Source organism: Euprymna scolopes, chromosome 17 (assembly GCF_053919585.1).
Source record: "Euprymna scolopes isolate OS-2025 chromosome 17, ASM5391958v1, whole genome shotgun sequence".
Taxonomy (NCBI): Eukaryota; Metazoa; Mollusca; class Cephalopoda; order Sepiida; family Sepiolidae; genus Euprymna; species Euprymna scolopes.
The window spans coordinates 96,424,210-96,430,209 of record NC_136498.1 but is presented as its reverse complement, the minus strand read 5'-3'; the positions used below and the strand labels follow the sequence as shown (position 1 = coordinate 96,430,209).

Here is a 6,000-nt window from a genome sequence, read left to right as displayed (position 1 = left end):
TAGCAATCCTTTTCTCTTTTGGTCTATTCTGAGCAGAGAAGATCTTGGTTGGTTTTAATGAATTAACTAGCAGGCCGCCCGGCGTAAGATATAATACTTAAATATAATATTTTAATTCATGCAGATTACGTATTTATTATTATAGATACAATCTCTATCGATTATTACATTAAAACTAATATTTAGTAGTGAGATAAAAACTATATATATATATATATATATATATATATATATATATATATATATATATATATATATATATATATATATACAGTATATTTGACTTGGGGGCCATCAACTATAATCGAAAGCAAAACATACAACTCTCCACCTTCGTTCCTTAGCCTCTTAGCTACGCTTACACAAACGTTCATTACTATCTTTTTTTCTTTTTTTTTACATAGGCATCACCACTTATCAAGGCCAAGATGCCACCCGAGGATAAGGGTTAAAGCGTGTACAGTAGACATTTGGACAATATAGTAATCGTTAGTAATGGAAATTCGGTAAATTTGTTAAGTGGAATTGCTCATCAAGAACTTGTTTATGTTGGACTTGCAGACAACCATATTGTAGTCAGCTGGAAAGCAGGAAAAAGAAAGACAGTTCCACGGGCGTGCAGTTCTAAGAAAGAAACTTTGTTCATGGAATTTATGTTTAGGTTTAGGCACAGATAAAGAGTGGGGGGAATTATTGATAGTGTTTTCTGCTAGACGAGTGTTTCTTGTGAAAGTTTGGCGAGGGAGGACCATAGCTTGGAGCTCAGTCAAGCACTTGCCATGAAAATAATGATAAAGCAGAGACAAACTCGCAACATCTCTTCTGTGAGAAAGAGGTTGCAGGGAAGAGAAAAGGACATCCCCTACAAGGCTATGAAGTCTATTTTGAACTCTATCAAGGCAGGACAAGTCCTTTCTAGCAGCTCCTGCCCAGATGTGGCAACAGTACTCCATCCTTGGACATACCTGACTCTTATATAGATAGAGAATTGCATCAGCAGTGAGATAGTGCTAAAAACAGCCTATCCTGCCTTGACAGTGTACAAAATAGACTTCGTGGCTTAGTAGGGGATGCCCTTTTCTCTTCCCTGCAACCTCTCTCCCACAGAAGAGATGTTGCAAGCCTATCTTTGTTTTATCATTATTTGCATGGCAGGTGCTCGTCTGAGCTCCAATGTCTAGTCCACCCCCTCGCCAATCTTTTACAAAAAACACTCGTCTAGCTGAAACCACTGTCAAAAATTTTCCCCACTCTTTATCTGTGCCTAAATCAAAACGTAGATTCCATGAACAAAATTTCTTCTTAGAACTGCACGCCTGTGTAACTCTGTTCCGTCTGCCTGCTTCCCACCTGACTACAACCTGGATGTCTTCAAGTCCAACGTAAGCAAATTCCTGATGAACTGTCCCCTTAAGTAAACACTTTATTAAATCTCAACACTAACGTACTGTACATGCAATGACCCTTATACCTGAGTGGCTTCTGGGCCTTGATAAGTAGTGACCACCTTGTAAAAAAAAAAATCTCTACAGTTCCAGACGAGCATTATCTGAAGATAGTGGTTTCAATCCTACCCAAAACCAGCCAGAGGATTAGATGGCCAAAACGTGGTGAGACAACTATGGAAGGTAGTAATTACTGTGGATACAGTTAAGAGATTCAGCATTTCTATCCCGTCCCAGTTAACCACCTGAAGAAGGTCGGAGGATGAGTTGGTCGAAACGTAGGGAAACAACAACTATAAAGATGAGGATAACAGACCGCAAATAAATAAATGAATATGCAAATTACTCATCTCAAAGAATTACAATAAGTAGATAAGAAAGACGTTGCCATGACAACAGAGAGATGGTCAAGCTGATCAGTTCAGATCCTGCAGTTCTTGATGCTCTGGTGACTTGCAATGAAAGCTGGATCTACTGCTATGACTCAGAGACCAAGAGACAGAGTTCCCAGTTGAAGCATGCTGGCTTTCCCAGACCCAAGAAGGCTAGACAGATCAAATCCACCCAGAAATTTATGTTGATCCCTTCTTTTTTTTTTTTTTTTGACAGCACAGGTATGATCTACATGTACCGAGTTCCCACTAAACAGACAGTCAACAAGGAATACTATGTTGAGGTTTTAAGGGAGTTTGGAGACAACTCTATCCTGGTCACAGACTATTTGATCCAAATGGGCATCAAAACAGTTCCTCACTCTCCCTATAGTCCAGACCCTGTGACTTTTGGTTATTCCCTAAGCTCAAGGAAAACCTTAAAGGCTGTCATTATAAGACAATTGAGCAGATGAAAGAGGCAGTGGTGAGGGTCATTGATACGCTTACACAAAAGGACTTCCATGGAGTCTTCCAAAAGTTGCTGGAACAGTACAACAAGTGCATTGCAGCCAGAGGAGATTACTTCAAAGGGGACTAGAGTTTCATGAGTGTACTATCAATAAAAGTGGCCATACGAAAAAAATGTCTGGAAACGTATTTCAAGTATTTAAGGCAATTGAATAAGCAAATAGTAAGACATCCCCATAATATTTGATTTACTAAAATTTACAATTATTGTCATTTTTTTTTGGGGGGGGGGGTCATTTTCATTCACATTGGTGATAAACCATAATTTTCTTGGGTTTATTTAAATTAAATGAATCGGATGAAAAACCACATATTTTCTTAGATTTAGTGTAAGACGCAACTGAAGAAGGTGGAGGTTACATCGGCTGAAATGTTGCGAGAATAACGTCCAATAAGAAAATAGTAATTCAGATAATTTAATATAAATTATCAATGTTTATTTTAAAAAATTCTAAAAGATAAAATATTTATTCGCTTTTTGCAACACTTAACTTGAGGCCTAAATCTCCGTGTTCCAAAACTGACATTATTTTTGTTCTCCTTTTTTGTGCGTGATGTTTTTTTATTTCTAACTAATTGAGAAAAATCCAAGTATATTCTTATGATTTCAATATATCAGACCCTTATTATTTTTATTCTCCAATTCCCATGGAATCGGCCTTTTGATCTGATTATCATTGTTCTGTTGTTTTCTTTTCTATAGATCCTTTGCATGTTCCTCCTTTCCCCGGTGTTTAACAACCAACGACTCCACTTGGGATATTTACCAGGGGCTCTTTAAGCACGCACGAAGCGCACTCTCCCCTGTATAGAACCTGGTCATCCATCATAATTATCAGCATTTAGGTCAGAATAAAACTTCATTATTTTATTTATTCATTCTTATTGCTTTTTCTTCACATCTTTCTTTCTTTCTTTTTTTTTTTTTTTTTTTGCTTATGTAAAACATATTTCAAGTTGACCTTAGGTTAGAAGAAGCAAATCCACACCTCTGTTTCCTCCCAGGTCCCAATTCGGTGCTTCTTTCATTTTCTCTGATCTATCTTACTTTACTACTCCCCAAGTAGCTGAGCTGGATGAAAACGAAAGGCCCATCAATGTATCATTACCAAGAAGAAAGAGAATTTCTATGCTGAGAGAAATTCCACAGGAAGCCCTGAATGTGGCATGTGTTAACCTGCACCCCCTTTGCCATTCTTATATACATTTGATTGGAATGTTTTTTTTTTAAACTGACATGTACATAATATCTTTATCAGTTTTACCTATATGCATTTAAAATATTAACACTCCAGAGCTGCAAGTATTTTTTAATATCAATTCATTTCTTACATACTTTATATAAAGATACATATATAGATGTACATATTCTCGTTAGATTACTGAAGTTAAGCAACGTTGAACCTGGTTAGTATCAGATGAATGACTATTTGAGAATACTAGGCGCTGTATGTAGAAGAACGTCAACACCTCCCTGCAAGAGCTGCAAAAACCTAACGTCGTCATCACCCTTGACAGGGATATACATGCGACTAGAGACCACGTGTGAATTTCATACTTCCATGAAACTTCCTTCTTCGGAAGAAACCAGTTCAACCCACTAAAGATGAGTGCCACTTTTGTATGCTACGAAATATAGTTATATACATGTGAATATATAAATATACACATATGTATGTATATCTGTGTATACGGAATAATCGTGTTGACACACCGGTTCTCGTCAGATCACCGAAATTAAACTATGTTGACCCTGGTTAGTACCAGATGGGTGATCATTTGGGAATTCTAGGTGCTGTATGTGCTCTCCGCTTATCTCGGCATTTGTTTCCAGTTGTCCTATACACATACTTAACTTGCCACTGGTTTTTAACAATATCGACACAGGAGGTGTGGTTGGCGATCCTGCACCTCCTGCCACAAAAACTTCATGTGCAGACACCTCTACGTGGGTATCCATAGTCTGTCAAAAACTGATGGAGCCTGTGTGTATATATATGTAATTGTAAATGTGTTTGCTTGGTAAGGATGAGATGATTGCATATTTGTCTTGATTCCAATACAATTACTGATTCTAATTCTTTTTAAATCTCTACACATTTAGCCATACAGTTTTTATTTATTCATTATTTATTTTTCAGATTACTGTTAAAAAATAAACAGATGATATGTGTATGTATTTCTTGCAAATGTAAAAGTACAATAGTGGAGGATAATCTATTTTAGTTTTGCTGGTAGTTTAAAAGCAATAAATATTTATCATTATATTATTAGTACCAGCAATGGAAAATTAAGTATTAAACAAAACCAAGCAAAATAAAAAGAAAACAATTAAAAGAATCGTTTTTGGAATCGATAATAGGCAAAATTATTCCAATTCCGATACCCTCCAAAATTCTGATTTTTTCTGATTCCAGATTCCTATTAATCATTCCAACACTAATGTGTGTGTGTGTGTGTGTGTGTGTGTGCATGTGTGCGTGCGTGCGTGTGTGTGTGTGTGTATATATATATATATATATATGCAGTGCTTGTGAGGTTTTTATTAGTAGGAATTAATCTGATGAATCTGTGGTGTTTATAAGATAGTGTTCAGTAACAAGTACAGCTATAATTTAGTATAAATTTTTATTTATACAAACATTATAGCTACATGTTTTGGCTACAACCTTTTTTAAGGCTTAGCTTCATCAGACGATGATGATACTGAAAAAGATTAACTTTTTTGGAAGCGATGGTAATAGAGCTTGTGATTTTGTAAATGAGGGAAGGTAATGAGCGAATACAAAGAGATAGGGAAAGATTTAGGAAAAGAGACATATATATCAGTGGCCTGGCAAGGCCACAGGAAGACAACCGAAGCAACAAAGCTGACAAATGTAGGGGAGACAACCGAAGCAGCAAAATCGACACATATAGAGGATACAACCGAAGCAGCAAAAACCGAAGCTGCTTTCCAGGACACTATATATACAAATGTAGGCAAATTTGGGCATATTTTATTGGTCTGAAAATATAGGTTCTTTTTTACCAAATGTCATAAAATTTTAACTATAAAATAGTATTATAATCTTCAAAAAGCCTGGAAATTTTCATGTAGTTTCGTCCCATAGAACTAGAGATATGAGCATTTCAATATTCACTTTGGCTACGAGTATAGATGTATGTATATATAGATATACCACCTTTTTGGCAACTTTGTAAGTTCAAAATCTCGGCGACTATTGATCAGAATTTAACAAATGAAGGTTTTTTGAAAGGTAATGACCTGAATTGTATAGTGGGCTATGTGATATTTGCCATTAAGGTCGCACATTATTGTTTCAAAAAGTGGGGGATCACTTTTCTATATTAATTTAATTTAAAATGAGCATCCACATGATGGTCACCATTTGGGGGAGGGGGTCTGTTATTTTTTTTTAGGAGCGGTGTTTATTGTGGTGTGGTAGACCAACACAAAACCCACCTTAAAAACTTCTTTTGTATAGGTGTTCATGTCTGATAGAAATGAACATCGCACTTAAATTTTCCGTAAATAAGTATTTTCTGGGTATTAAGCAAAAATATCCACGTACAACAACGAGGACTACTTATAACATAAAGAATTACATTGCTTAATACCCGGAAAAATATTTATTTGCGGAAAATTTAAA

The 6,000-nt window shown here is 36.0% G+C and overlaps 1 protein-coding gene across 1 annotated transcript in view; it reads left to right on the top strand.

Annotated features, from left to right (window-relative positions):
• Positions 1-3,057: 3,057 nt before the first annotated feature.
• Positions 3,058-6,000, top strand: part of LOC145296850 (mutS protein homolog 5-like) — a 1,881,756-nt gene continuing 1,878,813 nt past the window's right edge. Inside the window, exon 1 of the mRNA XM_080142982.1 lies at positions 3,058-3,193. The gene's annotated coding sequence lies outside the window, so the exon portion shown is untranslated. The remainder of the gene's footprint in view (positions 3,194-6,000) is intronic.